This window comes from Lucilia sericata, unplaced genomic scaffold, assembly GCF_015586225.1.
Source record: "Lucilia sericata isolate MDLA Ls3-8-SP2 unplaced genomic scaffold, ASM1558622v1 Contig000061F_arrow, whole genome shotgun sequence".
Lineage (NCBI taxonomy): Eukaryota > Metazoa > Arthropoda > Insecta > Diptera > Calliphoridae > Lucilia > Lucilia sericata.
Genome location: NW_023994096.1, coordinates 33,152 through 51,611, shown reverse-complemented (window position 1 = coordinate 51,611; position 18,460 = coordinate 33,152). Strand labels below are relative to the sequence as shown.

General features: G+C 33.6%; 5 non-coding genes across 5 annotated transcripts; all 5 read left to right on the top strand.

Annotated features, from left to right (window-relative positions):
• Nucleotides 1–2,984: 2,984 nt before the first annotated feature.
• Nucleotides 2,985–3,057, top strand: Trnav-cac. Its single transcript has one exon. It is a non-coding gene; the product is annotated as a tRNA-Val (tRNA).
• A 223-nt stretch (nucleotides 3,058–3,280) lies between these two features.
• Nucleotides 3,281–3,353, top strand: Trnav-cac. The gene has a single exon. It is a non-coding gene; the product is annotated as a tRNA-Val (tRNA).
• Nucleotides 3,354–3,490: 137 nt separating this feature from the next.
• Nucleotides 3,491–3,563, top strand: Trnav-cac. Its single transcript has one exon. It is a non-coding gene; the product is annotated as a tRNA-Val (tRNA).
• Nucleotides 3,564–3,815: 252 nt separating this feature from the next.
• On the top strand, nucleotides 3,816–3,888 carry Trnav-cac. Its single transcript has one exon. It is a non-coding gene; the product is annotated as a tRNA-Val (tRNA).
• Nucleotides 3,889–4,193: 305 nt separating this feature from the next.
• Trnav-cac lies at nucleotides 4,194–4,266 on the top strand. Its single transcript has one exon. It is a non-coding gene; the product is annotated as a tRNA-Val (tRNA).
• The last annotated feature ends 14,194 nt before the right edge of the window (nucleotides 4,267–18,460 follow it).

The window sequence follows — 18,460 nt, the reverse complement described above, 5'->3', positions numbered from 1 at the left end:
TCCGCGAAGACGAACGAAAAAAATCATGAATAAAAAATATTCTCTATATGTTAGAAAATATTAAAAATATCTCCAATTTTTTCGTAAATACTAAAATACACAATTTTTATTCAATAATCCCAGATTTGTTGGTGACTTTTTGAATTTTATTGTTTCGGTCGTTTATCAGGATGAAGCTAGACCCTACAAATTTATTGTTTTACTTTTATAAAGTAAAGTAGTACGTGATTTGTAATTTTTATAAATGTATATGTATCGAAATAAATGTTTTTATCAGAGACAGAAAATAATTATTATCTATGAAATTTTTGCTTAAAAAAATCAGTATGAAAGAATCGTAAGAAATGTTTTGAATGTACCAAAATATTTCCCAGACCTTTTTTAATCGATTTCTTCAATAAACTTTTTTTTTTTTGATTTTTATAATAAAAATTGAAAATAAAAATTATTTTTGATTTTTATTCTATTTGTTTCAATAAAAAAATATTTATGTTGTTTTTAATAATACTCATTCAGTAATTTTTATTTATTCAAACAAAAAATAGAAATCAATCAATGATTTTTATTTTTCAAAGCAAAGAATAAAATCACCTAAAAAATATTAATTTTCCAATTTTCGAATCTAATTTCTGCAAATTTGGTTGATGATATCAGTGGTAAAGAAATTTTACCAATTTTCTATTAATCTCTGTTTAAACCCGATCATTTTTAATGTGTTTTAAAGGTAAATATCGCATAATGAGTTTTATAATTAATTTCAAAAAATAAAAATCATTGCCTGATTTTTATTTGTTCCTTATGGTTTAAAAATTATTTGTGTTTTTTATTATTGATTTTTATTTGAAAAAGTTCTCAGTAATTTTTACGGAAAATATAAGAAATTCAAATCAAAAGCAATTTGGATTTTCTGAGAAATGAAATACAAACCAAATAAAATTTGTAATTTTAATTTTTTAAATAAAAATAATAACAATTACTGTCTCTGGTTTTTATATCAGACGGATAATGATTTGCCTTAGAATTAAATACTGATACTGGTATCCCGGAATATGAAGAAATGTGACCTTTTCATAATATTTTTTTTAAATTGTAAGCAAAAGTGTTAATCTAGTTAATTTTAAATATAAATATTCCATTCCGACGTGATACACAGATTTTAACTTCATTTTGTTGTCCAATATTATTAAATCAACATCAGAAAATTCATTGCGTTTTGCGAAAATAGTCAAAACCACGCAGTGAAATAATTCGTAGGTATTTTAAAATTCAAATTTAAGATCCAAATTCACAGTACATTCGCAAAGAGTTCAGGTCATATTTTATGTGGGTAACGCATTCCGCAACAACATCGAAGAAGTCTAACTTTCACATATTTTCCCGAAAACTTAGCTTACATACTCAACTCACTCCTATGCAATCGCAAAAAATTTGGAAACATGACTCTTTAAGCACATGTCGGCAATACTTGATAAAGAAACCTTTTCGCTACCTTGACGAGAAATGAACATGAAAGCTCTCACGATCATAAAATTAAACATCGTGTTAGAAGTCATTTTATATTTAAAACCATGCAATTGAAAACATTTCCGAAATACTAAATATTCTCAATGAACGGGAATATTTTATAGGGTTTATGGACCAGGACTAAAACAATTTTCGGATGAACAATTATTTATAACAATAAGATATCAAAATATGTATGGGGGTCCGTGAAATTAAATAAATTCGTCAAGGGGTCCGCGAAGTTAAAAACGGTGGGAACCGCTGGACTAGACTATAGACTACACTGTGGAGTAAACTATCAAAAAAAAATCATCTGGCAACTAAGATTCAGTACAATTACTTATCTTATATCCTTTTACATCATATCTGATTTTGGTTTTGATATCTTTATTCTAATTGAAATTTTAATTACATATTAGTTAACAAATAGTTCCTAGTAGTCGATTTACTCTTAAACAAAGTTAGGAAATTTTAAAAAGTTATTTATAAGTAGATGCTTTTTAAGAGAAGTTTTGGACGAAATGAAGCTCCTCATGAGAGTTCTGCGCATATGCTAATATACAAAGCTTTTGAGGCAGACTTGGTATTGGCCAACACTCATGATCCCCGTCGTCTTACCACGTGTTCCTACGATAATGTAGCTCTTGTTGCCGAAATTATGCAACTTTTTATAAGAAGGACCCCAAGGGCTACAATGCTGAAAAAAGGGTTCCTCTTGGGATTTCACAGCTATGTTCATTCCGACATTAACATCATACATTGTGACACATATGTACATATTTTACGGCAAGAAGGACCTTCGAAGAGAACATACAAAGTTGTATGCATTAGCCTTTGAACATTAAATTCGCTTTTGCTAAATATATGGTGGCATAAAAATACCGTATCTACCTCGGAAAACAAAAGTAGTCTTGGCACAACTGAGATCGATATCTCATAATACCCCAACATATTCAATTGCTTAGCCAACCGTACTCCACTTTGTCCAAGGGATTTGCGTTGGAATTATAAATAAGTAGTGTTAGGTCTGAACCACGATGCAGAAACCCAGCTTAGTGTTATCTGTTACAACAACTGCGCTAAATTAGTAACGCTGCTTGTGGAAAAATCTATCGATATTTATTCTGTTTAAAACATTTTGTTAGAAATTCTAGATTTTATCATTTAGAAATATTAACAATTAATTTCTGAATGTTCATACATATTTATGTTTGTAGTTATGTTTGTACCCTAAGATTACAATTTCAAAATAAATATCATTCTACAGACTAACTTTAGCTATAGATTACTATAATCTGAAGCAGTAGTGATAAAGTGAAAACATTTGATTATTAAGCAGTTGATAACATTTTGTAAGCGCCGGCCGTTTTCTTGACCCATATTGTTTAATAAATAAATTTAAAAAATCTGATCTTTGAATTAAAGGACTTTTAATTTGAATAGAAAATTACATATACGACTGTTTTGCTACCCTATAGTAAGTTTTCGTAGTGTAGTGGTTATCACGTGTGCTTCACACGCACAAGGTCCCCGGTTCGAACCCGGGCGGAAACAATCATATCTTTTGGTGAATTATTTCAAAAAAGTACATATTTGAAAGAAATTAGAATAAAATTCTGGGAATACTATTCATAATCATTTATCAAATCTTTGTGGAACAAAATTTGTTTAATAAACCTTTGATAAATTATTATGAATCAGAACCAAGACTTTTATTTAAGGATTTAATTTGCATTTTATAAAAATATTACAAACCTATTTTTAGAACTTATCACAAGTTTTCGTAGTGTAGTGGTTATCACGTGTGCTTCACACGCACAAGGTCCCCGGTTCGAACCCGGGCGGAAACAATCTTTATTTTTTCACAAATTATTGAACAAAAAGTATTTTTGATAAAGTTTACATAAAACCTAGATTTGAATTAAAGGATTTTATTGGTAATTTAGATATAAAAATATTGCATGTCTATTTTTAGAAACTATCACAAGTTTCCGTAGTGTAGTGGTTATCACGTGTGCTTCACACGCACAAGGTCCCCGGTTCGAACCCGGGCGGAAACAATAAAATAGGTCTGCATATATTTTTAACACATGATATCGAGATATTCTTACAGATTAAAAAAAAACGATTATATTATGCATTTCAAATATCGACGAAAACCCAATTGCAGTGACATTATCTGTAACCTGAACCGAAACATGCACCGTTAACGTTATATGTTTCGGTTCCTAATACTTTTTTCGTGGCAAGATTTGAATGTTTCTATTGATTTGGCTTTTATGTATAAGTAATTTGTCAAACGGCGCAACCAAGTTTTCGTAGTGTAGTGGTTATCACGTGTGCTTCACACGCACAAGGTCCCCAGTTAGAACCCGGGCGGAAACAATAGAATATGTCTACATATATTTTTAACACATTATATCGAGATATTCTTACAGATTAAAAAACGATTATATTAGGCATTTCAAATATCGACTTTAAAAAAATCGGTGGGAAAAAACCTCAGATTTTGTAAATACATACGATTATTTTATGCTATTATTCCGCTGAAAACCCAATTGCAGTGACATTATTTGTAACCTGAACCGAAACATGCACCGTTAACGTTATATATTTCGGTTCCTAATACTTGATTTGAATGTTTCTATTGATTTGCTTTTTATAAATAATTTGTCAAACGGCGCAAACAAGTTTTCGTAGTGTAGTGGTTATCACGTGTGCTTCACACGCACAAGGTCCCCGGTTCGAACCCGGGCGGAAACAAATCTTAGGTCTTCTTTTTCCTACAAATAAATTTTTCTGTTTTTATTTTATAAACTTTATGTGTATAAAAAATTTCATCACACATGGGTTATTTTACTGATTACTTGTAAGAGCTTGACTTCGCCGTATTAAAGTAAATACCTGAAATATTACTCTTTAAGTAAAAGCTTTTACTGGGAAAATATCTTAAAATCATAATTTGGTGCTGTCATCAGCAAAAAACGCTGTTTTGCCATTTTTAAACGTTATAGGGTTAAAATTTCATCAAATTATCTTGAAAATTGCGACCTGCAGGCTGCAGCGTGCACACAAGGTTACATTGACACACAATATTTTTGGATGTAACAAACATCGCCTCAAACCCATAATACCATCTTCATTGTAGTGGCGTATAAATATATACACAAAAAACGCTAGGCCCTTTTCAAGGTCACATACATTTCAAAAAGCTTAAAAAGCTTTTGTTTTCAAAAGCACATCACACAAATATGGTCAATTTTGAAACATGCTAAATTGTATACAATATATTCCTATACCAAAAAATAAAATAATTTTACTTGTGGTCAAAAAGTAATTTAGCCACACCGCCATCTCAAGGGGATGTAGCTCAGATGGTAGAGCGCTCGCTTAGCATGTGAGAGGTACGGGGATCGATGCCCCGCATCTCCAACTCAAATTTTTTTGTTTTTTATTTTTTATATATAAAAGACCTAATTTATTATTTAATAATAAAATATAAAAAATTTCTTTTAGTTTATTAGCTCTGCGTCGCTGATCATAAATTCAAATCTACTCGCACTCCCCACATCATGCGCGAAGAAACACATTTTTAAAGGCTCACATAACATTATTGTTGTAAATATTTCCGCCTTGTTAAAAAATCTACAAGAATAACAAATGAGTATATTAACAATAAATTGCTGAAAAGAACATTCTTTTCAGGCTTTTTTGTTTAAATAAAAAAATTTTAAACAAATAATATTGAAAAAGTCTTTTTTCTAGTCGCAAGTAGTAGTAGTCTGTCTGGAAGAAATGAAAAAAAAAATACATACAATACTAAATGAATAGTGAACAAATACACATACATATAAGTATATCTTTTGGTAGGGATAACAAAAATCCCCAATCCCGTATATGTTCCCTGCTTTCGAGATTTATAAAATTCAAATAACTTGATTTATTTTATTTCTACAAATGTATTTACATACCTATGTATGTATATAATATTTTCCGGGATTATGATAAATTTCAAATTCCAGGATGGTTTACCCTTCACTATCATGTACGTGTAGTTGCAACTTGTACTTGTTCTTTTAGTACGAATGTGAATATTTGCACTTGAGGCGCTAAGAATCTAATATTTGTATTGATGTTTATTATTGTTGCAACATGCAGCACCATAGGTGGAGAAACAAGCGCGTGAGTGTGCGTACAGATGAAACGTTTGTCTACGACTTCAAAAGTAAAACTTCATGTTTAACACTGTGGTTTTAATGATTCAACACTTTTGTAAAATAATATTCGGGAGAAGCTTTTCTGGGTGCTGTCATGATATTAGAGAGAAGTCTGTCAACATGTATTTTTCAGGACATCAGTTTACACTGAAGGTTTAAAACCAGTTTTTTTTTGCCAGCATGAGATTGCTTAATGCCTACACTTTAGAGTAATAAATGTTTCGAACGAGGACGTTTATATACCCCCGGTCACGGTATCGTACATAATACGGGAAAAAGTTATAAGTTATTTGGAAGAAGAAGAATCAACATAACAACTTGTAAGTGATTGTCGATTGTCTACATGAGCGCTGACTAAGATATCATAATACAAGATTGTATCCTGATCTAGACTGCCGCAACGATGTATTACTAACAAATCTAATCAAATTTGTTGGAACATCCTGTTAGTGCTATCGAAGTCCACTGGATTAAAATGATTGCCCAAATAAAATAGGTTGAATTTAAAAGTACCAAGATAATTATACTACGAGTGTGCTTTTGAATGATTCTACTACTTAAAATTGGGTTATTATAGAAATATTCTTAATCAGATTCTTAGCTACTTAGCAGAAATCTCACATTTTTAGTAATGATCAGTTATTATTTCATATATTACTTGGTAATGAGAGGTCATGATAAACCATATTATTATATGTATTTATTTAATAAGTCCTAACTAGTATAGTGTGAAGTAAAAAGGGAATTGTTTTTAGCCCAGATATGGATGTATGTAATTAAAATTCAATATGAATACCTACAAATATATCTAAAGTGGCAGTTATTTTTTTGCCACGATTGTTCAGGAATAAAACGTTTCAGTTGAAAAGTCGTTATAAAAATACTAGCATTAACCGGTGAGTTTTGCTACCCTAATAGTTAAGTTGATAGAAGGATGTATTTACATCAATGTTAAGCTCTGTGGGACCCATATTTATTCTAATCCAATTTACGCATTCCTTGCTCGGACGTCTGCCTGGGAGCTATGTTATGATTAAGTAAACGGTGGTATATTTCTGTTTCTGGGTCTCCAATATATAACCCCAGGCCAACTTTGTCCCCCAATTTAGTGCCATCCGTGTAGCAACGGATTCCTACGTCTGTGTGTTCGGTATGTGATCAGGCACGTCCGATGATTGGGTATAGCCTTTCAATGTGCCAGTATACATTGATGACGTGTTCTATAGCCGCTTTAGGTCAGTTCATCTAAAGTTATGAGCCTCATATCATAAATATGTTTCAATAACTGGAATATCAAGCAACGTTTCCAGGGTCTTTGTTGGCACCTCTTATACCCAAGTAGCATTTACGCTGAACTCCCTATATTAGTGTGATATTCCACTTTTTGTCCAAAGAAGTCCATCAGATTATTGAAGCATAAGCAAGAATTGGTCTAATTACACTTTTATAAAGGAAATGTGTCATAGTATGACTAAGACCCCATTTCATGAATATAGTTCTCCTACATCTCGCCCAGCATCGATGTGCCTTGTTGATCCTGTCCTCTATGTGGTTTCTACATCTTAATTACCGGTGAAGCATTACACCTAAGTTCTTAACTCTGTCTGTCACCGGTATTCTCTTGCCCAGGAAGTTCAGTGTAATTAAAAATTTTTGTCTTTCTTGTGAAAAGACAGATTTCCGTCTTCACCTGGTAAACATTTAGGCCTCTCGGTTAAGCCCATCTTTATTTTATTCAGAACCTCCCCAGGTCTTCTACACAAGTAATTTTAATTCCTTCCCCTTAGAAGTATTACAACATCGTCTGCATAGCAGACAGGTCTAAGTCCTTTCTCGGTTAGGGATCTTAGTTGGCTATTAATCATAACCCAAAGTAAAGGGGACAAAATGCCATAAAAAATATAAATTAAATGTTGAAAAAAGTACGGGTTGTAGAACGAAAAAGTAAAAATTGCCCTTGGTACCAGAGTTACAAATAACAACCCATTAGCTTTTTCAGTGTTACTAAATTTTTTATACCCACCATCAAAAAAGGTGGGTGGTATATTTTTTTTTTGTCATTCCGTTTGTAACACATTGAAATATTCGTCTAAGACCCATATAAGTATATATATTCTGGGTCCTTATTAGATTTTAAGACGATCTAGCCATGTCCGTCCGTCTGTCTGTCTGTTGAGAACACGATAGAGTCCAAACGGTAGTAGTAGCTAGAGAGCTGAAATTTTGCATAGATACTTTTAGTTGATGCAGTTTGTTTGGTATTGAAAATGGGCAATATCGGTCCACGATTTCGCCTAGCCCTCATATAAGGTCCCCTTCAGAAAATGACTTTAACGCTCATAACTGAATAAAAGAAGCAGCTATAGCGATGAAATTCGACATGAACATATTTTATAGGAACCTTAATATCTTTGTAGAATTTTATAAGGATCGGTCTATAATTGACCCTACCCCCCCATATAAGGTCCCCTTCTGAAAATGACTTTAACGACATAACTGTCTAAAAGAAGCATCTATAGCGATGAAATTCGACATGAAAATATTTTATAGAAACCTAAATCCCTTTGTAAAATTTTATAAGTATCGATCCATAATTGACCCTATCCGCCATATAAAGTCCCCTTCAGAAAATGACTTTAACGCTCATAACTGTCCAAAAGAAGCTTCTATAATGATGAAGTTCGACATGAACATATTTTATAGGAACCTAAATCGATTTGTAAAATTTCATAAGGATTTCATAAGATCCCCTTCAGAAAATGACTTTAACGCTCACAACTGCGATATAGAAGCATCTATAGCGATGAAATTCGACATGAACATATTTTATAGGAGCCTTAATATCATTGTAAAATTTTATAAGGATCGGTCCATAATTGACCCTATCCGCCATATAAAGTCCCCTTCAGAAAATGACTTTAACGCTCATAACTGTCGGTCATAACTGTCTAAAAGAAGCATCTATAGCGATGAAATTCGACATGAACATATTTTATAGGAACCTAAATCGCTTTGTACAATTTTATAAGGATTGGTTCATAATTGACCCAACCTCCCATATAAGGTCCTCTTCAGAAATGGCTTGAAACGCTTATTACTAGCCTAAACTAAAATCGTTCTAGAAAATTTGACGAGGATCGGTCCATAATTGACTATACAAGATTCGGCACAGACGAATATAACACTCTTACTTGTTAATTTTCCAAATTTTATCAAAATTGGCTCAACGAGTTTAAAAAGGGGATAAAATCTTGTTATCCCCTTTTGGTACTTTTGTCCTTCCAATTGACACAATAAATATTTTATTACAACAATTGCAATATCGTAACCATTCATAAAATATTGATTAAGAACACACTGATAATTGAGTGGATGTTTCTTCGAAGGATATTATCCTAATACTAGTCATGCCAATATTGTAAAGATTGTAAAATTTTTAAAAATTTATAAACCCCAATGAAATAAAAATAATACTTTTAAACCACCGTCCTAGCATTTGCTGCAGTTTCATGCATACATACGTACATATTGTATAAGTACTATGTGTTGATAATTAGTGCAATACAAGATGTTTCAACAACATGTTGTTGTTGAACAAATTAGCAACAGCATTCCTAAATTAAGTTTCTTATTGTTGCTTTCTTTGCCAATAAATTAATATTTATTAACGTATTTTTATCTATAATTTCTTTCAATTCTTTTCTTTCGCCTCCAAATATTTATTTACTACGATGTTGATTTGATTATCCATTAGAATGGCAATAAATTTTGTGTTGTCTTCCTAGCGCAAAAATTTGAAAAAGAAACACAAATTCTCAGTAGAAAAATGCAGTTAAAATAACAAGGAAAATATTTTGAAACATTTATTAGAATGAAAGTGTTTTTTTTTCTAAATTTTGGGATTATTAGAAAATGTTGTTTAAATTTCAACCAATGAAGCCATTGAAATTTTTATGATTTTATTACCCGCTGCGTTTTAGAGCCAATATTTTTTGACCCAAATACAGGAAAATAACAAAAAGTAAGATGCACGACTAGAAAATCAATGAAGAGATCGTCCAGAGATAATTTAACAATTATATCTCAAAATAATGAAATTACAATTGCCTCAACCTAATTTTAAGATAATTTGCATTTAAAGTGTAAAATCCCTTAATTACTCTTCCCCAATATTTTACACTTTTACATATCAAATCAGCGAAACAAAATATGAAATTTTGAAATAATATCTCTATCAATCAATGAGAATAATGACTGGCGTTGGTTGCAATTCTGTGACAACCAACATCCAGCCAACAAACCGATCAACCACAAGATTTATTAGAATAACATGACATTGCCACTTTCTACACTTTTATTCTCATCAAAAACAAAAAAAAAAATATTTATAAAATAAGTTGTATCAAATGTAATGCAATGACAGCAGTCACGTACTTTAGTTGTTGTTATTCGTACTTTTTTTCAGTACAAATTTTTTATTTTAAACAATTGTTCTCTAAAATGACAACAATTGATGAATGTGTCAGGCGAACATTTTGTTGTTACTGATCGCTGTTGTGATTAGAAAAGAAATGTTATTTAAACAATTACAAACATTCAATTCCAATTCAACTCAATCAGTTTTAGTATTTTGTTACAACATGATGGTAAGTATTTATTTTAAATACTCGTTAGAGAACTTGTGCAACAACTACTGAAAGTTGCTACAAAATGCGTAACATTTGTGGGCATTTTTGGCGGAAATGCATAAAACGCCCCTGCAACTGTCAATGAAAGTATTCGATTGTACAGATGATTGACAGAAGACAGGATTCAATGACAGCTTACTTACTTTTCAAGCCATCTAAATACTCAAGTGTACTACTTTATATGTATATTGTTGTTGATACAAAGTAAAATAAAAAAAAGTAAGAAAGTATAGTCGGTCGTGGCAGACCATGTGACACCCTAAACCAGTTGTGAGCATATCTATAATGACATTTCTTTTTTAATAAACCGTTCATCTTGTATTTAAGCAATAAGCCCGGCTGTAATAGTTAGGCTTATATAAAACGTAATAGCGCCGTTATTTGTAGAGATATGTACATACAAAGCTCAATTAGGTGGTCCGGTTGTATGGGGTGAAATGGCTAGGTGAAATGAAAAATTATTTCCGAAATTACGACCTCTAGTTTGAATCCAAAATTTATAAAGACAGACGGACGCACGGAGGCACATGGCTCAATCGACTCAATCAATCGGCTCAATCGAAAGTGATTCTACTTTTAAGAACAGTGCTTTTTGTTATTACAAATATCTGTATAAACCCATAGTAACCTTCCCACTACAGTGACATAGAGTAAAAAATTATCTCAAAAATTCTGACTTATAGTTTGATTACAAAGATTATTTTGACAGATGGATAGAGGGATAAGGCTCATTCGACTATGAAAGTGATTCTTCTTTTAGGTGGATGTAGGAACAGTGTTTTTGGTTGTTGCAAACATCAGTACAAATCCGTAGAGCCCTTCCTACTTCAGGTGTGTAGGGTATAACATTATATCGAAATTTACAATCTGTAGTTTGATTACTAAGTTTATATAGACAGACGGACGGGGGGATATGCCTAAATCGACTATGAAAGTGATTCTACTTTTAGGTGGATATAAGATGAGTATTTCTGGTTATTACAAATATCAGTATAAAACCATAGTGGTCTCCCCACTACAGTTGAGAAGAGTATAAAATTATCTTAAAAATTACGACTTACGGATTGATTACACAAATTATATTGACAGACGGACGGAGGAATAAGGCTTAATCGACTATAAAAGTGATTCAACTTTTAGTTGGATGTAGGAATAGTATTTTTGATTGTTACTAACATTAGCACAAACCCATAATACCTTCCCTACTATAGTGGTGTAGAGTATATAGATATAATTGTCATACCGCGACAATTCATTCAACTGAAATCAATTCAATTTTGATTAAAATAAAGTTCATAAAGAAATAACTAAATACTGGTTAGAGTTGCATAATAATCATGGGACAGATGGACGAATGGACTGATGGTTAGATCGTTGGGTAGATAGTATTATAAGTATTTCTGTTTATTTACATTTGTTGTTTCAACTTGTTCTTTTCTATTATTAGAACCGAATTATTACTCATATGGAAATACTGGAAATCTGCTGGTTTTCTAAAATTTGGAATTGTGTGAATGTCTTTTATTCAAGTTTATTTTCCAATTGATTTAATGCCGCTAGAGCTGCTGATGTTATTGGATACACTAAAAGAAATAATTTAGTTAAACTTTTGCCTTATGTTTCATTTCATTCAAAGAATTCTTTGAATGATAGTCCGATTTAAGTGGTTGGACTTATAAATCTAGAAAATCGCCCAAGAAATGGTTAAAACCAAATCAAAACTTAATTGTAAGCGATTTTCATTCATTCAAATTTGCTCTTATTCCGATGGAAAAGTTTTATCTAAATCGAAAAACTTTAATTGGAAGTACTTCTTCTATCCGCATTTTCCTTAGAAATTTAGATTACAAGGGGACTAACCTAACTTATAACTAGCTCGATTTTGATCAGTTTAGCAAATTGAGTTCGTATATGAAGACCAAATTAAGTGAGAGATTTAAAAATTCCCTTGGTATCGTTAGTAAGGAATGGACCGAGTTTCTATACAGCAATCTACAGTCTTGACAATACATAATGCTGCTAATTCTAATTATCTGGAAGATTAAAAGTATGGGAAAAATATGATCCGAAAATTTTGTGAATCCAACTTATTATTTTAAAAATGGTTCTAAAACTGATTCAAATAATAATTTCATCTTGGGTTCTAACGGAAGATGTTGACAGCAGCGTCTCCATTTTACTCTGCGTGTAATATTGAAACTAATCCAATTAAAGAGCCATACGGGAAATCATAATGTCTATGAATAGACAGACATACACCAAATTCATGTTTATGTTCCGAATTAAAAGCCAAATCAAAACACTAGCTTTGTTTTACAATATTTCCCAACACGCCTTGTCTGGTGTCATGAAATATCGTGCGTACTTTTTGCAGTTTGCAGAAGTAATCACAAAAAAATTTAATTTCTTTTACTTTTGTTTAGTATTTTACATACTGTTACTATTCTAGCCAGTCAGTCCGGCTGCCAGGCAAGATCAAGAACATGGAACATTGGAGCAGGAGGCTGACAAAAGCCAAGAAACATAACAGAATGAAAATGAAGAAGAAAATAATAAAAAATATATGTGGCATTTGGTCATTTAGTTGTATACGAAAAAGGCGCAACGAATTGTTGACATTTCCGACATTTACACTTGATTGAAATGTGGTTAATTGAATTCACCGACCAAGATTCAAATCTTCTACCGTCTCTCTCTTTTTCTCTCTTTAAAATATCATATGCTGGTGATGACGAATAAATAGTGAATGGCGCTGGCGCTGGTGGTGGTGGTGGTCATCTCATTAATGTTATGGCAGAATTGTTAAGATGCTGTAATCAACTAATTTGTGGTTCTTATTTTTTATGATCTAATTAATCATTTGCAACAATACCCACCAACAAGTCAGGCCGGCACTTTGGACACATGATACAGGATGACCTGATTTTTCTTCGTTTTTTTTTCTTTTACTTTTCAAAAAAAAAAAACCGTTATTGTTGTAATAACGTAGGAGGAGTGTTGTACTCGTACCGGTGAGTATAAGATCATAAAAAATCAAAAGAATTTTTTTATTGTAATTCAAATTAAAAGTTGTTCCATTCATTTGCGGAATCACTTTTACATTGAATGCCGCAAGCTAAAGAAAGTCACACTCTATTGGAATTAAATTTAATTGATGTTCATTTCTTGCCTTTTTTGTGATGTTATGTACTTCTGTCCAAAATAAAAAGATGGATATTTAAAGCCAAATGACCTATATTTGTTGTGTCATAATTGTGGAACTTAAAATTGTTGAAAGGAGCAGATGATTATCAGTATACTAAATATCTTAAGTAACTGTTCTTAAATAGAAAGTTTATTCAGATCAATAGAATGTTGGCAAAACTTAAAGTCCATGCTTGTGTAAAATGAGGATCTCGCTTTCCACTAATTGATCAGTGTGCTGTTTTTGCCCAGCAACTATGATGTTCAGAGGAAAATTTTCGATTGTTTCAAAAAAAAGAATTTTGGAATAATTATAATATTCGTATTACTACATTGAATATGGAGCTTGAATTCCCGTTATTTTACAGATTATTGGAAAACAAACATTGTGCACTTAATGACTAACATAGATGACTTCGATCACTGTTTTTCTATTTTAATAAGCAAAAGTGATTTCCATAAGATTCTTAACAAGATATTATCGTTGACTACAAGTTACTGATCCGCTAGCCATAGCGGATTAGTCCTCCATATAAATATTAAGTTTGATATCAATTTGAAATAAAAAATATATACACTTTTCTCTTAGTGTAATTCCAGGAAAAGTGAACGATCGTCCAGCGCATTTACAGATACAAACATAGTTTTGACAGTTTAACTATTCCTGGGAATTTAATGGATCAAATATAACTTTCTTAAGTAATCAGACAACATAAAAATCTCTACAAAACATTGCTTCAATTGCCAAGAATTTATTTTTAAAATAGAATTAAAAAACTTCTTCTAAAAAGAATTAAAAAACTTCTACTATATGCAACATGCCACAAATACAATTCAATGTCAAATTTATGTTCATTTTCAAAACATTTAAGAATCACGAACTTGTACTTGACATTGACTGCCATAAAATGCCAAATAAATGGCCACTGTTTCCACATATAGAAACAACTACAAAAACAAATGCAAACAAATATAGAAACAAAAACCAAACGGAGGCCATTTATGTCAAAACATCCATAACAAGTCTGAATACGAGAACTTGTAACAGACATGCAGCTAAACTGAAAACCGTTAATAAAATCCACTGATGAAAGTGTAACAATAATTGTAAAACACACTTACATAAATAGCATTAGGTTTAAAAAGATTTATACGAGAGTTGTGTGTTAAGTTGATATTTTGGTGAAATTTTAAAAATTCATTTATGGTCGAATAATATTTTGTAATCAGATATTTTTATTGGTAATAATCAGATTAATAGTGAAACTGGAACTGATTTTCTAGAACTATCACAGCGTTATTATAAGAATGACAACTCATTTCGGTACTCTATGAGAAATTTAAAGAAATGAATTAATTTGCTTCGGAATTCACCCGATTATTGAATAACGTACATAAGATTGTGCAAATATAGGCAAACATCATGTCACTATCTCTTTTGTCCAACGGAATTCACTGGGAATACTGAATCGTGGGAGTACTAACAGTGGCCTCATTGTTAAACCTAGGAAAAATGAACTTGTTCTATTCTTCAAAAGACATAAGATTCACTCCTTCCCACTATTTCACTTGAACCGAGTAGAATTAACTCTCTCGGTGTTGGCCTTATTTCACGGTAGTACTTTTTTAACCACTAGGTGAGCTGACTAACTCACCACCACCCTTTCGTGTTTCTTACACGCCGGTGAAAATTTTTGTACATGGTTCTGGCGGTCCATGTACAAGCACTTTGCTCAAGTACTCGAGCTATGTAATCTCTGACCATTGCTGCCCCGTTGCTTATCTTCCGAGATGAAACTTCATTTCCGTTTACAACACGCAGATGAGATGGCCTCTGTTGAGTCTGCCGCCTAGCACTATTCGGACTCATAGAGAACACATTGCAGTGTGTTCATACCAGATTTACAAGAGTGCACTGTGGTAAACAGAGTCCCCCCCTGGGGCATGTTTCCATGATGAAATGTCCATCATGGTGTATTGCAATCCCGAGGTAAAGAGATGCTAGTCTGCCGGGACTATAAACTGGTGATGTCAAATGTATCCTTGGCTTCGCCTCGGAATGATTTGGCATGGGGTCTAACCAGAGCACCAAATAATCTGGCACTACGGGTGGCCGGTTGCCCACAGGACCTAGTCCTGACCGGTCAATTGGTTGAGGTTCCTTCGGGATCCACGTAGTGGCTGTGGTTGAAACCCAAATCGCGGGGAGAGAATGTTGGTTTAAGGACTGATATATCCTATACCTAATGGGTTGGATAATTCTCTCTTCGAACAGGTCTGTGTACAAAGCAGCATGTGCTGGATTCCTAAGCCCGATCGGTATTTCTTACCGGTCGTGTAGTGGGACGCCGGTATATGCTGGGGAATTGTCAGGTTAGTATTCAATGGTTGCCTTCTATTGACTTTAGACCAGTGATTGCTTTTTCCTTGTCGGGGTTTGCATTGCGATTGATCCCATGCTGCCTGTCATTCCGCAACGGGGCTACTATGGTAAGAGATTAGATAGCTCGAGTTCTTTAACAAAGTACTTGTACATGGACCGGCTCAGCCATGTACACAAATTGCTACCTGAGTTCTTCATTGAAGAATTCAGGGGCGCGGGTAGACCGTCTCTAGTCTACCCAGTGGATGAAAAAGACCACCGTGAAATTAGGCCGTCAAGGCAGGTGTTCACGTTAAACTCTCGACATTCATTTGTGGTAAACAGACAGACCGGCATCTTCTTCCTGCGAATTTGGGCTTAGACGACAGCTACCGCCTGCACCTCGAATTGACCTCTCCAATTACCGAGGCAAGACAAAGTCCGAAACTCTGCCGTTCATGATACCAGTTCCCGTTCCCCAGAATCACACGAAGACGGTTAGTGCAAAATATCTTGGCATCATTATACATTCCAAACTATCATGGAATCTGAATGTCAAAGCGAGAGGCATCCACCTCGATATGGGCCTCTACCTTTGGTAGGAAGTGAAGCTTGAACCGCAATGTACTTGTCTGGTGGAAAACTTTGGAATAATACAACTACTGCAATTAAATAAATAGATTAGGATTACTGGTGAAATACGTAGTACGTCATCACATGCTCCCTTCGTTGTTATACACAGGCTGCCTTCCATTCTCATGATGAAGCTATTGGCTCTGAACTTTGAGATTAAGCTGAACGTTTCTGGGATCTGAAAGTGTAACTATAATCGGCCATGCATCCAGCCTAGGGAACTTAACATAAATTCTCGAAAATTTAGACTACTGTTCCCCACGATTCGTCGTGTATTATGGGTGCTTATGCTAGGAGACTAAATCTTCCATTCAACGACTAATGCAGGAGTCTACACATTGACGACAAAGAAGAAACAGAACATTTTCTTTATCTCAGTTCAGCCTTGGCGGACTGAGTTCTTTGGCAGTCCAATATTCCATGAACTAGCTGATCTCTCTTGTATTATAACAAACAATATATTAGGCCGTCAAGGCAGGTGTTCACGTTAAACTCTCGACATTCATTTGTGGTAAACAGACAGACCGGCATCTTCTTCCTGCGAATTTGGGCTTAGACGACAGCTACCGCCTGCACCTCGAATTGACCTCTCCAATTACCGAGGCAAGACAAAGTCCGAAACTCTGCCGTTCATGATACCAGTTCCCGTTCCCCAGAATCACACGAAGACGGTTAGTGCAAAATATCTTGGCATCATTATACATTCCAAACTATCATGGAATCTGAATGTCAAAGCGAGAGGCATCCACCTCGATATGGGCCTCTACCTTTGGTAGGAAGTGAAGCTTGAACCGCAATGTACTTGTCTGGTGGAAAACTTTGGAATAATACAACTACTGCAATTAAATAAATAGATTAGGATTACTGGTGAAATACGTAGTACGTCATCACATGCTCCCTTCGTTGTTATACACAGGCTGCCTTCCATTCTCATGATGAAGCTATTGGCTCTGAACTTTGAGATTAAGCTGAACGTTTCTGGGATCTGAAAGTGTAACTATAATCGGCCATGCATCCAGCCTAGGGAACTTAACATAAATTCTCGAAAATTTAGACTACTGTTCCCCACGATTCGTCGTGTATTATGGGTGCTTATGCTAGGAGACTAAATCTTCCATTCAACGACTAATGCAGGAGTCTACACATTGACGACAAAGAAGAAACAGAACATTTTCTTTATCTCAGTTCAGCCTTGACGGACTGAGTTCTTTGGCAGTCCAATATTCCATGAACTAGCTGATCTCTCTTGTATTATAACAAACAATATAGATTCGTTAATTCATGAATCTAGCACTTGGATGAAAGCTTGCGGAATTATCACATCTTACGACCCTCGTATGCAAACATCACATACCAGCAGGGGGGAGTAACGTATCCAAAATAAAACATACAACGGACATGTTCGTAATGTATTACGTAAAGTACCACTACTGATGAGGTACATAGTTGCAGAACTAATAATGACTCACGTTCAATGCAGATTGTGTTTAATGACAAATTTTCGATGTTTGTACAAGTTCAACAAAGTGTGGAACGGCAAAAAGTTGTAGTGTAGTGTAGTGTAGTAGCAGCAGTAGCCACAACAACCACTAGAAATAATATCTTAGAATATGAGTATGCAAAAAGTAGATTTGAACTTTCAGACCACTCTAACCACTACTGAAGTTTAGTAGTTTTTTTGTCCGTCCCACGATATGAGTATGAATTTGTTATAGTTTAATTTCGTTGGTTTGAATCCATTCCCACTAATGCTAAGCTCTCAACGTCAAAGATCTCTATTGGAAGTAAAATGATATGTCATGCTAATCGCATGGAATACCGTTTAAGCACACACATGCGACTGGGTATTTGAAGTTTGTTTTGTCGTCTTTACA